This window comes from Cervus canadensis, chromosome 18 (assembly GCF_019320065.1).
Source record: "Cervus canadensis isolate Bull #8, Minnesota chromosome 18, ASM1932006v1, whole genome shotgun sequence".
Lineage (NCBI taxonomy): Eukaryota > Metazoa > Chordata > Mammalia > Artiodactyla > Cervidae > Cervus > Cervus canadensis.
The window spans coordinates 46,704,480-46,719,890 of NC_057403.1; the positions used below are offsets into that span (position 1 = coordinate 46,704,480).

At 53.9% G+C, this 15,411-nt stretch overlaps 1 protein-coding gene across 3 annotated transcripts in view; it reads right to left on the bottom strand.

The window, feature by feature from the left end:
* The window catches only part of ADCY7 (adenylate cyclase 7), a 61,779-nt gene extending 47,252 nt beyond the window's left edge, over positions 1 to 14,527 (bottom strand). Inside the window, exon 1 of one of the 3 annotated variants that reach the window (XM_043437657.1) lies at positions 14,386 to 14,527. The gene's annotated coding sequence lies outside the window, so the exon portion shown is untranslated. Of the gene's footprint in view, positions 1 to 829; positions 1,420 to 13,851; positions 13,924 to 14,385 lie in introns of those variants that run through there. The other 2 variants (XM_043437654.1, XM_043437653.1) reach the window with 2 other exon arrangements.
* Between the last annotated feature and the right edge of the window lie 884 nt (positions 14,528 to 15,411).

The following is a 15,411-nucleotide window of genomic DNA, read 5'->3' on the forward strand; positions in this document are numbered from 1 at the left end:
AGAGCCGGTGACGGCCCACGGTCACACAGCTATTGCAGGCAAAGCCAGTCTGGGCTGCGGCCGTCCGTCCAGGCCTTGGGGCCAGGGGGTCTGTCTCCTGGAGGTCCAGCCCAGGGCTCCGCTTTCTCTCCCCCTCCCTGTCCCCTCCCTTAAGGGCTGGCCAGGGGCAGGAAGCCCGCAGGGCCCGCTGTCCTCACCCCCATGTGATGACACGGACAAGAGACACTTGCTTTTGTCTGTGCACGTCTGTGCATGTTTGGATGAATGAGCAGAAAGAACCAGAAGGACCCACTCCCCAAGGTCCACACTGGGAGTTCCGGAGCTTTGAGTTGAGAGGACTTGGAGGGAAAGAGAGACTGTTCCATCCATTTTCTTGAGGCATCTTGGTTCTTTGTCTCTTGGGCACGCGTCACTTTCAGAGTGTGGTTTGGGTTTATTTCTTCTTTTTTTTTAATCTAACAAAATAAATTCATTTGCTCTTCCCCCGCTCACTTTGACTTTCACTGACAAAAGTAAAGTGTACTTGTAAATGTACAACGACAACCTTGGAAAGCAATGTGGACAGCTGAGTCTGTGGCTCACGGCAGTCTAGCTGGACCGAGACAAGTGACCACCACCACGGTCGTAACAGCAGCTTCTTGTCAGGCTGAGACACGTCAGTGGCCCTGTCCAGGAGCCCCCACACCTGGCCATCCAAAGCCACCCCTACCAGCAGTCCAGTCCGTGTCCATCCACGCCCCGACCAGGCCTGCCGGGTGGGGAGGGGTGCTGCCCAGGGGGACCCAGGCCTCTAGGACAGATGGCGCCCCATCCCCTCAGCCCTCTTTACCTGGCTTTCCTCCAGGGGCCCCCCAGCAGCTGGGCCAGGGGCAGAGCCTGCTCGGAGGTGGCCGTCGCCTGCCGCTCCTTGGCCAGCGTCCAGACTCGCACACGTGAAGGCTCCTTCCACCGGCTACCTAATGAGAGTGAGTCACATCTGGACCCACAACTTCCTGCTCTGGCGGTGGAGCAACAGAAAGGCCAACGTTGAACCCTCAGCTCAGCGCCTCTCGGGGTGTGCGGGGCGGGGGCCCCCTCTCCCAGTCACAGCAAGAGTCCTCGTAGGAGTGGGGGGGAGCCGTCAGGCCAGGCTCCTGGCTCCAATGACCTCATGGAAACTGGAAGCTTCAAACTGGAACCATTTTCATAAAGTAAAAATAAAACAAGCACCCAAAGCCTGCATTAGAAGCCCAGCACCTTAATGAGCAACTCGAAGCAACAGAAGCCTGCCAGGGAGCCTCTTCCTGGCTCCGCCTCTCACACAGGGCCCTGAGCCTCAGTTTCCCCACCCACACATCGAGGGGGCCTCATCCCTCTCGGAGAGGGGATGGCCCAAGAGGTCAAAGGTCTCCAGTCTGGCTTGCCGCCTCTCCATCTCACAGCTTCCCCTCTCCACCCCACCCCCACCCCCCCAACCGGCTTGGAATCCCTATTGCAAAGAGTTTTCAAAGAACCCCAGCACTCCTGCATCCCTGGAAGCCACGAATCGAGCTCCAGTTTCCTCTTCCACTGCAGGCCTCAGCTTCCCTTCTGGAATGGTGGGGTGCTCAGCAGTGTGGCAGGAGATAGGAAGGGAGCTGGGCGCAGAGACGGCCCCAAATGGAGGGGGAAGCACCTCCCGGTCCGCAGGGAGTCCCGTGAACATGTGACACGGGGACCTGGGGTCATTTTCTACCTTGTATCCTGACAGTAAACCCTATTGTTCGGTAACAAAGAAGGGCGTGCTAAGTCGGTCAGTCATTCCCGACTCTTTGCAACCCCATGGACCGTAGCCCACCAGGTTCCCCGGTCCAAGGGATTCTCCGGGCAAGAATACTGGAGTGGGCTGTCATTTCCTCCTCCAGATAAGAGGATGCAGCCCAATTTTCCCAGCCTCACCCTCCCCAGGTCTCCCCTCCAGCTCCTTCCCCAGAGGAGCCACTCTTCCCTGCTCCCCTGCCGGCCTGCTGCACCCGCAGCCCCAGTCACTGGTCACTCGGCACCCCACCCCTCACCCCAGCTGCGAGGTCCCAGCAGGCAGGACCTGGGCTCAGCATTTAAACACTGCTGTGTGCTGGGCACCAGGCCCAGCCTCGGGAGGAGGTCCTGCTATCATGCCCATTCTGTAGACAGAAAACTGAGACTCAGAGCCCGAGCACACACAGCTGAAAAAAAAAAAACAATGGGAAGAGCCAGAATTACTCCACGCCCAGTGCTTTCAATCACTCACATCATGACCCTCCCTGGAGACAGGCTGGAGAAACTCCCCCCAGGGAGGGGCAGCTGTGGGCTTCCTCAGCCTTGGGCAGGGGAGGCTAGTTTCTGGCACAGCCCGCCCCTCTCCGCTCACTCTGCAACACCCCCCGCTTCCTCCCTGTGGGCAGGACCCCGTTGGGGTGCTGGGGACACAAGCCTGACGTGCACACAGCCCCCTGCCAGGCAAGCTCCGGGCTGAGATGTGCCCACCGCTGATGCGGCACAAAGACCTGAGAGGGCATCCTTGAAGGCGAGATGCCGAGACGCGCGGTCCAGAGCTCCGGGGAGAGAGACCTCACCCGCCGACAGGAGGAAGAGGCCCACGACAGGGCGTCTCAGGCCAGGGAGACGGCCTAGCCAGTGCCTGGCTGGTGAGTGGGAGCCCCCAGCCCCCACACGAGAGAGTGGCAAGGACGCGAAATGGTGGGCAAGACGGAGTAAAACTGCAGCGAAAACAAGCAGACACGGTTGGCAGTCGGCCAAGAGACAAATAACGCTGAGCGCTGAGCAAATAGTTTGGCCCCATCTGACAAACCCAGATGTCAAGCCCTTCCCCCTAGGGAAGAAAGCCCACAGCACCCCAGGCAGATGTCTGAGAGGCAGTGCAGACATGGAAACCATCCATACGCCAGTCACCACACCCCAGAGGAGCCCTGGGAAGAGTCCCAGCAATCAGGCTGGTGATTCACTCTCATGACAGTCCTTCGTCCCATGAATATGGCATGAAGAGGCTGAGAGCTCTGCAATCAGAGTCCCCATCGAGGGACCTTGGCCCAGTTACATTACCTTGGCCCATCGTAAAGTCAGGATGACGTCATCCAGCTCCGTGGGAGGCTGTGAGGGTTAAGTGAGAAACATGTGTAGTGCACACAGTAAGTGCTCAATTATAGCTGAAGACAAGGAAGGCCAGACTGAGGGTGTTCTCTAGATCCTGGCTCTACTGCACGTCTGCCCTGGTCAAAGACCTTCCATGGTGTCTTGGTATCTCCTGAGTCAAATCCTGGCTCCTCCTCTTGACCCACACCCATGCCTGGCCCAAGTCATCTCTCCAGCCTGATCTCCCGTGACCCCACGATCCAGCTGCCTCACCCTGCCATGCCCTGGCTCAGGCCTTTCTGCCACTTGGGGTTAAAATGCTACTCATCCTGCCAAGACAAGGACAAATGCTACCTTTCCGGAAGCAATGTCCCATCGTCACCTCCTCTGGACCACGGGGCTCTCCTTAGAGGAAACACGCTGTCACATTCCTTCCACAGCTTCCACGTCCAGTAACAGCTTCCTGTTCCTATGGAGAGTCAGTCCTTCAGGGGTGGTCTTCTGGTGTGTGTCCACTGGGGAATGGGCAGGTGACTCAAAATGCTCAATTCTGGAACTTTTGTAGGAACTCAATGGAAGAAAAAAAAAAGATGCTCTCATTTCACTAGGCTGGGAGAATAAGAGTTGGAAGCTGTGGGCGTCACGGTGGTAGGCAGCCCCAGTGACCCTTGCCTCCTGGTGTCCACGCCCTTGTATGGTGCCCTCCCACATTACCTGGGTGACCAACAAAATACTGCAGACATCACATGCTTGCCTTCTGACGTCATGAAAGATACTGCGGCTTCCACCTTGCTCCCTCTGGGATTAATCACTCTAGGGGAAGCCAGCCAGCATGTCGTGAGGACCCTCGAGCAGTCCTGTGGTGAGAAAGGAGGACTCCTGCCCACAGCCAGCATCGACCTGCCGCCCACACGACTGAGCCACCTCGGAATCGCATCCTCCAGCCCCCGTCAAGACTGGACTGATATACTGTCACTGAAGCACCCCTACCTGACCGGGAGTGACAGGGGGTAAGGGGTCACCTCTTCTCTTCCAGCAGACCACCGCCCCCCTCACCCCCAACACTAGGTACTCAAGAGGCCTTTGTGGCATTTCTGCCAAATTGATCTGCCCCCCGAGTCTTCTAACAAGAATGCAGAGCAGAAGAACAGAACCCACTCTCTGCAGACAGCAGCACTCACTCGCCTGGGAAGACAGAGCAGCCTGGCCCAGTACTGGCATCAGATCTGCCGGCCGCCCCTCCTTCAGGCCCTCAGCTCTTCCATGCTCTGGGCCAGGGGGACCGCAGTGAGATCCCCAAGGAGACAGCCTCGCTGGGACAGGCACAAGCTTGTGGTCCTGTCACTCACCCTCCTCCCAGATGGGACTTTTCACACTGCTGGGTTGGGGCCTGGGGGGGTTGCATTCCAGTGCAGCCACTCACCTCCGGCGCCTCTGCCTTCATCTCTTCTCGGTTGACTGCAGACTCAGAGATGAGCTAAGATCCCTTCCCTGCCCAGGCGGGAAACATAGAGATGCTCTGGCTCCCTCCTTCATTTACATCCTCCAAGTTACAAGATGGAACAAGGGCCCTCACTCCTAATCAGTGGTGGTCCTAAGGGTTGACTTGGGGTGAGCCACCAAACCACTCCAAAAAAAACACATGTGCTAAGAAGTAAACAGCATCTTTGCTCCCAAAGTCAGCTCCCCGAGCCACTGTCCCGCCTGTGTAGAGATCTAAACAGCTGCTGCTTGTCCCAGGTCCAACGCCAGACAAGGGAAGATGAACAACCCTGCATCCTGTTGGTGGCACAGCCTACCAGAAGGCAGGGGGCTGGCTCCCATGACCCCCCCGCCCCAGCCCCAGCCCCAGCCAGGCCTCCGGGACAGGACTTTGGACAAGGAAAGGGGTAGGCCGGGTCACAGGGTGTTGAGCAACTGCAGAGAATCCTAAAAGAACAGATGTGAAAGCAACTGCCCTGCCAACCAAAAGTCCTTATTTCCTTTGAAAAACTTGGCAGCTGGGCTACACCCGCAGCCGCCTGTCCTTCCCCACACCCTGCCTGGTGTGAACCACTGAGCAACAGGGAGAAAGACCACGTCCCTCCCCAGATCCTGGGGAGGAAGTTACGGAGATGCCACAAGGTGAAAACAGACCAGAGGGTGATGTTCCACCTTTCATTTAACAGTATCACAGATGCATACACGTGTGTGTGTGTGTCTGTGTGTGTGTATTTTTTTTTAACACAAGAAAGTCTGAAAGGATAGACTCCAAGTCTTAGGAGTTATCACTAGGTGATAAAATTCAGCACAGTTTTCATTTCATACTTTTCTTGTTTATGCCTGTTTTCCACTTTTCTCTAATAAAAATATACTACCCATGTAACTAAAAGATTCATAGGGAAAAGCAACTACTATGGAAAAAAGGCAGGAATAAGGAAAAACAATGGCCTGAGACTGGAAGTTCTCCACTCACTCAGCACCACTTGTAACCAGGTGAAAAGGGAAGGTTTTTATGATAATGAAAAATACTACTATCTCAAAGCCATTGAAGATTACAAAAAGAGACTGTCCCAGACAATGCAAGCCTCCCAGCAGAAGTTTGCAACCCCCTCTCCAATGTGCTCTTGCGGTGGCATCAGGGGCAGGGTGGGCGTGTTCTGTAAGTCACTCAGTCGTGTCCAACTCTTTGTGACCCCATGGACTGTAGCCCACCAGGCTCCTCTGTCCATGGGATTCTCCAGGCAAGAACATTGGAGTGTGTTGCCATTTCCTACTCAGGGGTGGGTGTAGTTGAAGCTAAAGTAGATCAAGGCTGGAGACACAACTATCAATTTATAGGAGGTTTGGTGGATAAAGACTATGTTGATCATTATAGAGAGCTCAAAAAAGCAGAACAGCTGGCACAACAGAGAGAATGAATGAATATCAATACTACAGATGAAAGAAGACTTGAGAAAGATATCAACCCATTAAAGATATCCCATTACGTAGACCTCATTTGAATTCTGATTTTAAAAACTAAAATTTTTTCTAATTTTATTTTTGACCTGTATGAAACAATTGGAAACCTGAACACAATACACTGACTGGGTAGCTATAATTTTAAAGAATATTGCTAAGTTTTAGATGTGGAGATAATACTGTGTTTTTTTTCTTTTTTTTTATTCCTCCTCTTTTAGGAATATAAACAAGAATACTTCCTCAGCATGCAGGTTCTGTTCCAGATCACTGCAATAAACAAATATGTCAACAAGGTGAGTCACACAAGTTTTTTGGTTTTCCAGTGCATATAAATGTTATGTTTACACTAGACTGTAGTCTGTTAAGTGTGGAACAGCATTATATCTAAGAAACGTACATACCTTAATTTTAAAATACGTTATTGCTAAAAAATGCAGACCATCACCTGACAAGACAAGGTGGCCACAAGCCTTCAATTTGTTTTAAAAAAAAAAGAAAGAAAGAAAAACATACAGAGAGAATTTACCTACAAAGCACAATAAAAGGAGGGATGGCTGTACTACCATTTTCACAGATGAAGCGATATGAGGTCTGGAAGGGGGAAGTGTGTGGGAGCAGAGATGACTCCAGGGTGGCTCAGAGCTGGAAGCCGTGGCATCTAGGGGCTGAGTACGTGTGGGCAGGCATGCTATTCTGTCTTCCTTCGTGGGTGTTTCGTTTTTCCATAATGAAATGCTGAAACACGGTCACTGTCAGAGCTCTGGCATCTGCTCTCTCATCTGAGTCTCACTCAGAGCAGGTATCATTTCCAGCCCCTTCCTACAGATGAAAAATGTCCCCCCGCCCCCAGGGAGTCTCAGAGCTGGAAACACAGAAGCAGTCTCAGCCCAGCTCCCTGGAAGGGGGTGGGGGAGAGCTCGCTACCCGATCCCCCAAATCGTAAGGATGCACTCCTGACCTGACCCCCGAGCATGGGCACAGACGACCCCAGGCCCCTCTGCGGAAGCAGAACAGGCTGCAGGGTTGCAGGCGCCACCACCATGGACCAGCCCGGCGCGCAGGCCACCTTCTTCGCCTCCACCTCCACCCGCCTCCCCCCCAGGAGCTTAAAGGCTTCCAGTGCCAGCCTGGACGGCGGCACCTTAACCCCTCTCCTGGCAAAGCCCTCCAGTGGGCGCCCCTCCCTGTCTCATCCTCTGACCGCAAAGCAGTTTATGGAGGAGGGGGGCACTCTTGGCGCCCAAGACCTCCATGCCCCCAGACAGAGCCCTACCGCAAACCTGCATCCAGCCTTCAAGGTGAGAAGTGGACCCGTCTTAATTCACCCTACAGAAAAGAATCCCTAATGTGTACAAAGACTTAGCTATGGGCTCCTTAGCGCAGAGATCTAACTGCAGAACTACTGCAGAAAACCTAAGTGTCCAGCAAGAGGGGGGCTGAGAAAACCAGTCAGGGTCCCTACTATACCAAATGCTGGGATGAGCCCAATACGTCTCTGGGAAACCCAACACCTCTACTCCCAAAGCCTGGAAGTAAGCGAGACACAGTAAGAAATGTGATACTCATTTTTCTTCTTCTTGTCACATGTTTAAAAAAAAACAAAAACCAAGAAATCATCTGGAAAGACTACACCAGTGCACTAATGGGTTACATTAATGAGTACAGATTCTGGTTTATCTCCCCCACTTAACTGCTTAGGTTTTTCTGCTTTTTAATAATAAATGAGTATTACTTCTGTAATTAACACAAAATCCAAGCCATCTGAAAATAAGAAATGAGCTGATCCTCTCATCCTCCCCAGGAACACAGCTCAGGGTCCTGGCCCAGGAGGCAGGAGCTGCCTGGCTGTGTGGGGCTTCCCCTCAAGGTCACCCTGCCTCTCTGAGCCTCAGTTTCCCCATCTGTCAGACACCAACCCCACCAGGTGAGCCCCTCCCGCCTGGCCACGGGGCCTGTCCCCTCCTCTGTGAGATTGGGGACAGTAAGGCACACCCACAAGGCCACAGGAACACCTGTCCAGCCTGCTCGCCCACTCTCTGTGGCCCAGAGCCCTCACTCCCAGCCATTGCTCATTCCTCTGCCTCTTGGGAAGCAGGGGCATCAGAGGCCAAACATGGCGTGAAACAGTCCTCACGACCATATCCCCAGACCCCCACCTGCTCGAGGCTGACTTGCCAGCCTGCAGTCCTCTGACCGCCCTTCAGGGGGGCAGTACAGCCCCATTTTACAGAGGAAGACCCAGAGACTCAGAGAAGAGAAACAATCACCCACCTACATACACCAAACCAAGATGAAGACTGCACCCCGGGGGCCCTTCTGGGAGTTCCCCCTACACCCCCACCTCATGGGGTATCAGCAAACCACCCTGTACCCCTTCTGAAGAGCCAGGAGCACTGCTGAGGCTGCAGGCAGGACGGAGGGGAGACTAGGAACTCGGCAGGACACAGCAGCGGGAGCTACAAACCTCCAGGCTCCTCCTCCGCCTGCCTGCAGCCCCCGGCCTCTCCCCACACACCTGGCAGGCGCTCAAGTATAGGCTGGGCCAAGGAGGTGCCATGCTGCACCCACTGCATGGGGGAGCGGGTCGGGGAGGGGAGAACCCGGGGCGGGGCATCAGGAGGGAGGGGAAGAGCGCAGCCTCCAGGCCTGGCACCCTGGGATCAGAGGTACACGGGCACTCCCCTCAGACAGCGAACTCAGAGCCCCCAGAGGCCAGACGGACATCAACCAGTGAGGCAGGTTGGCTGGCTGGGCACCAGGGCAAACGGGAAGCTCTGTGTGAGGACCATCTGCTGCCAAGCTTCACCCAGTAGCTGCCCCAGAGGAGTGTGGCCAATGCTGCAAGCCTTCTGAGTTATCAAAGGAAGTCATAAATCTGGGTTTTTACAGAAACAGACTCACAGACCTGGAAAACAAACTTACAATTCCCAAAGAGAAGAGGGGGTGGGTAAATTAGGGGTATCGGATTAACGGGGCACTTCCCTGGTGGCTCAGTCGGTAGAAGAACCTGCCTGCAATGCAGGAGACCACCTGCAATTCAGGAGATTTGTTCAATCCCTGGGTCAGGAAGATCCTCTGGAGAAGGAAATGGCAACCCACACTAGTAGTCTTGCCTGGAGAATTCCATGGACTGAGGAGCCTGGCGGGCTGCAGTCCGTGGGGTTGCAAAGAGTTGGACATGAATTAACAGCTTCATTTTGTTTGTTTGTTTGTTTTAGGATTAACAGATATACACTACTATATATAAAATAGATAAGCAAGGATTTTCCACATAGCATGGGGAACTAGATTCAATATCTAGTAATAATCTGAAAAATAAATACATATTAAAATTTATATATATAACTACAAATATATTACATATATATAACTGGAAAAAAAAAGAAATCTGGGTTTTTACATAAAATCTCACAGTTTCAGATGCTGGTGATTAATCCAAAATAAATTTCAAGCAGTTATCCTATAGATGCTCTGGACTAATGCTGTGTGGCCCTGAGCAAACCACTTAACCTCTCTGAAATTCAACTGTCATCTGTAAAGTGGAAAAATAGCCCAGGGTATTGTAACAAGGAGATAAGATACACTTTATCCATATTAATGATAATAAAAAGCAACAGTAACAATTGCAGCTAAATTCAATGAGCGCCAGGCACTAAGTAACATGCCTTAATGTGGTTTCATTCAAACTATTAGGCATTTTTTTAACCTTGTATTTTGAAATAGTTTCAAACTTTCAGAAAAGTTACATGAAAACTACAAAGAACTCTCCTATACTTTAATTCAGATTTGCCTATTTGTATCATTTTTGTTTCACTTTTTTAATCTGTCTATACATATGTTTCTCTTTAATATTTGAGAGTGGGCTGCTTATATATACAGTGAACTTCTAAATATGTCAGTGCACATTTCCTAAGAACAAGGCCCTATATTTGGTCCTTAATATTAATTTGGTCATTTAATATTAATACACTATAATCTATAAGTGTGAGTTGCTCATTCGTGTGTCTTTGCAACCCCATGGACTGTAGCCCACCAGGCTCCTCTGTCCATGGAATTCTCTAGGCAAGAATACTGGAATGAGTTGCCATTTCCTTCTCCAAGGGATCTTCCTGACCCAGGGATCAAACTCAGGTCTCCTGAACTGCAGGCAGCTTCTTTACAGTCTGAGCCTAATCTACAGCCCATTATCTACTTTCATCAGCTGTCCTAATAACGTTCTTTATGCAATTTCTTTCAGCACAGATTCATACATTGCATTTGGTTGTCATGTCACTTTGGTCTCTCTTAATCAGGAGCTGTTCCTGACTTTTGAGATAAGTATTCTTATTCCATCTTCTTTTTATCGATAAGAAATGGAAGTTCAGAGAGGTTGAAGCACCTGTCCAAAGTCACACAGCTAGGAAATGTTAAGCTTGGACTCAAGCCCAAGAGATTCCCTCCAGAGTCTGTGTTCTTGTCCTCCAGGCATAAAAGCTTGCAAATACTAGCCTTTGTTGTTAATAACTGAAAACAGTGCCTCTCTGCAAACAGGTGGATGGCCGCTCATCGCCACCTCACTCAGCAGGTGGTCATTAACTGAAGGGGTGGCCTCCTGCGCACACACTGGGTGGAGCTCCCACTGCCAGCTCCCCACACCTGGCAATGGCCCTGGCGTAATGCCCACCCTAACCTGAGAGGCCCCATTTAGCTCCGTCTATACAGGCTGGGCAGTGGAGAGCTGGGAGGACCACGGCTCCTGCCTTTCTTTTTCCCCTGTTAAAGTGACAGTCAAGGTTCAAATGTCCATGTCCAAAAATCTAAGGAAGACAAACACCCCAGGGGCAGAGCCTGAAATCAAAAGGGCCCCCAAGCCATGCCCCCGGTGCACACCACCCCTGGGGTCACTTGTCCAAGAGGGGACTGAGCGTGTCCTAACATACATGGCAGAGTTGACTGGAGAGGAGGGTTTATAGGAAGAAGGAAGAGCAAGGGCTGGAGGTGGGAGCGGAGTTCTCACCACAGGGAGCAGAGAGGACTTAGGACTCCTGGGCCTCATGCAGCCTGTGTAACATGCAGAGAGGAGCAGGAGGCTGTGGGCTGATCATGCTCAGGAAATAAAACTCAGCTTCCTCAGTGAGGACCCCCAGAGATGTGGACTCATCCACTCTCCTCTGGCCAAAGCCCCTGCCCCCAATTCCAACCCAATTCCAGGCGGCATCCGCTTAGGAAACCACTCTTTGGCTCCCAGATGGGTGTGGCTCAGGGCTGGAAGCTGCCACCAACCTTGCCTCCATCACTTCTGGCTCCTGTCCACCCACCAGCCAGGCCCCATCAGACAGCTCTCCAATGGTCAGTCGTGAGCCACAAATACCAGCAGACTCGCAGCAGGAGAGGTGACGCTGCCAATAAGAAGCTTTGCAACAGATCCAAGTGCCGTCTACTGCCTGAGTTCCAGGCCACTCTAGAGGCTAATTTGTGCTGAAATATCTCAAAATCCTGGCACCTTCCTTTTGCACACCCTATTAAATTTGGAAGTTTACAGACCTCACCTGCAAGCCCAATTCAAAGTTTTAGAAGCTAGAACAGCTCTTGAAACACTTCCAGAACAAACAAAAAGAAAGTTTTGCTTTTCTTCTTCACCGTAGACAATGTTGAAAATACAGAAAGCATGAATAAACAAGAAAAGGATCTATTAACAGACCTCTCCCCCAAAGATATTGCAATGAAGACTCCTCCATCTATCCTTCTAGACAGATGGCCTGCCTGCTCTGTGAGCCTCTCTCTACAGAGGTGTTTGGGACTAAACTGTAACACTCTGTCACCCCTATTGGCCAGGAGGCGTCTGACTGCAGGGACCACATCTAACTCGCTTTTCTGCCTCCTGCCCAGGCAGGCCATTCAAGGTTCCCTTGCTGGAGTTGCCATGGAGGCTATGTAAGTCTTTATCCCCCCATTAGCAGTCCCTCTGAGCCCAGTTACAAAAGAAGGGGATCCAAAAGGTAGGGTCAGTAGCAAAACCCCAGAGCACCCCCCAGTGGGGGTCAGGAACAGGAAGAAGCAAGAGTTGGGCAGGTAGGTGGACAGGCAATATGTTTCACTCTTGTGGGGGATTTAACGGGCCCACTTGAGACTGCCTGGGGGTGGCATCAGGCTCCTAATGGGTACTCCACCAGAACCAGGCCAAAACTGGACAGGAAGACTAGAAGGCCAGGCCCTAGTCCCCACTCCAGGCCTAACTTGCTACAAACCCTTTGATGACTTCAGCTTTCCCACTCATTGATCATTCCTGTCCTAACTCACAGGATCAAACGGTACAAGGGACATGCCACGGCTCTGTAAGCCATCTGGCCTCAGAAATTGGAACTCTCTCACCTCTTCTCGCCTTCCTCCATAAAAGGCCCAAGAACAACCACGCTTGAAAGCCCGAGGGCATCAAGGGCTGAAGAGGAAGATCTAGCCACTGAGGACCCTAAACATTCAGCACAGGGGGAGGCAGATCCAAACAGCCCCCTGTAGACCCAGCTCGCCACTCCCATGCGGCCTCCTCACTCCACTAGGGATCTCCCCCCACAAGTTCCAGGTCCACAGTGGGACACGCTCCCCTCTCCTAGGAGGGTACCTGCCCACGTGGGAAAGCAGTGACTGAATGCCAGAGGCCCTCCTCTCAGGGCACAGAGCCCCAGCTTGCCAAGTCCCCTCAGCTTCACACCCTGAGACCATTGCAGTCCTGCTGGTCATTCATTCATTCCTCTTTCTGTGGAACATCATCCTGGACCAGGCCTGAGGCTTCAGCAAGCCATGAGGGCCCTGAATCTAAGGCCAGTCCAGATGTGGCCATTCCAGACACAGCCCAACCTCTAAGGACACCTGTGGCCCTCACCTTAAAGGCTCCACTTGTAATGAAAGGGCCCCAACTCTCATTTTCCAGCTTTGGCTCTTGGCCGCAAAAAGAACAAGCGTTCTTCGCCTTTGGGAAAGGCGATCCAAGATATAAACCAGGAGAAAGAACAACTAGAGCCCACACTGAGAAAGCCTCCAGCATTTCACCCCCAACCAGGGATCATTAGCTTCCCTTTCACGTGAAAGTTTCTGTCTTGCCAGCTCTCCATCTACACACCGCCCTGGCCCCCCACAGGCAAGGGGGTCCTGCTCACTTATGGCTGTAGCTGGACGGCTTCCAAAGCCAGCCCTTAGTCTTGCCCTTACCTGAGTTTTCTCTCTAAATTATTTCTTACTTTAAACAGAACACACTGATCTTCCAGGGGCCCTGCCTTGTCAGAGCCTAGGAAACCCGACAAACCAGCCCCTCTTTACCATCATAAGCCAGTGGGCATTCCAACAGAGCGGTCGGAGGGTGCCGGACCCAGGGGGGCACAGAGCCATGCCCCTCAGTGAGGTCTCAGTCTGTCATTTGGGGAGTGGAGTTGGGCCCCAGTTCCTGCGCTGGGGTCCTGTCTGGGCCAGGGTCTTCCCCGGAGTACCTGACCGAGGGGGACATCCGAGAAGACCCACCTCAAGCTCGGGCCGGAGAAAGAGCAAGACCTGGGTGGGGGCGGCTCCGCGGGCAAGTTGCTGGCGGAGGGGTGGGGGTCGCGCCTGTCCCGGCTCCTGAGACGGGGAAAAGGCAGGCCGAGCGCGGGGCCCGGCTGCAGCCGCCCCGGCCCACACCCACCCCTCTGTCTGGGTGCGGCCCCAGCAGGCGGGAGGCGAGGACGCCGCAGGCGCGCCCCCCACGCCCGCGCCCCGCCGCGCGGGGGTCCGAGGACCCGACGGGCGGCCGCGCGCCCCCTCGGCCCGGCCGGCCGCGCCTCTCCCCGCCGGGCGCCGGCGCGCGCTCACCTGCCGGCCCGCTCCGCTCCGCGCGGCTCCCGCTCCGGCCGCTCCGCCGCCCGAGTGGCCGCGCCGCCGCGGGCCGGATCGCACGGTGCGGGCGGGGGCGGCGGAGCGGCCGCAGGCGCCCCCCGCTGGCCGCCCGGCCCAGCCCCGAGCCCGCGACCTCGCGGCCGGGAGGGAGCGCCGCGTGCCGCCGCCCTGCCCGGTTTCCCCCAGACACGCTGAAAACGCGCAGACATCCCACGGCCGGCGCCCGCCTGCCCACGCGGGTGTGGGAGTCGGCGGCCAGGCGCCCTGGGAACGCGGGCAGGAAATAAAACCTTCTCCAAACCCATTTTCTTCCTCAAAGCCACGCACGTGTCTGGACGCGCCAGGTGCAGCCCCACCTCCCAGAGGGAAACACTTTCTAGCAAACTCTTTCAGCTGTTTCTGCTCCGATTTCCCACCCCACCCCCACTAGCGACGCCCGTTTCTAGAAGGATCCATCGACTGCGGTCTGGTACCCTCCTGCCAAGATGAGGGAAACGAGTCGCAACCTACTGTTTCATTCGGGCCTTCAACTCCTCGGGGGTCCGGAGGTCCGAGCCGCCCCAGCGCCCGCGCGAGTCTGGCCTTTGTTGGACTGCTTCTCTGGCACCAGGAAGACCAAGCCTGCCTCAGAAAGTAGTTGTCCTCAGAAAGTAGGTGTCGTAACCCCGTCATGACCCCACTCACCGCTGCTGACAACCCAGGGTGGGGCCCCAGAGCTGGCAGCAAAAAAAATAAAAAATAAAAAAGAAACGCTGTTCTGTTTCCAAAGCGCCAAGGCTGGGAGAGCAAGAAAACCCTCCTCTTGAGTCACCGCTGGGAGGGACAGAGGAGGCTGACTGAAGGGGTAATCAAGATCAGGAGGGCATTTAGCTCACAGGCCTGCATGAGTTTCTCTCTTCCCACTTGTCCAAAGCGCCCTTATGCCCACCGTGGAACCTGGGGGGTCCCGTTTTGCTGAGAGTAATCATGTAAACCCCTGTTATACCCATATCTCAGGTCCAACCTCAGAGGCCAGAGCCCCACAGGAAAGATGCCTAGGAGTCTGCAACTGAATGAACCCCAGGTGATCCCATGACAAGCCGGTTGATGAACTGTGGTCTACTTGGGACCGTGTGATGGAATCCTGGAGTCAGGTACCCGGAGGTAACCTCACGGGGAAGAAACCCTGAGTGTGCCACAGCCTTGATCCCACAGTGGACTTAGAACCCAGCCCAGAGGCCACCTACTTTGGAACTGTTATGAGGAATCAGATGATGGGACGCTGGAAGGTGATGTCCATTTCAGGGGGCGGGTAAGAAGATCCCAGCTGAGTCTTCTGTCCATCAACAGCAAGCCCTGCCTGGTTCCGCCCAGACAGGCGGGCACCGCCTCAGGCTCCCACAGCCTCTGGGTGTCCAGACCGTGGCCCCTGGCCTTCTGGGCTGGCTCGCTGATAGATTACTGCTGCTTCCCCAGGGCTCAAAGGGAAAGATCTTCCTAGCGGCTGGGACTTCCCTCCACAGGAAATGGGAAGCCGGGGCAGGCAGCGCAGACCTA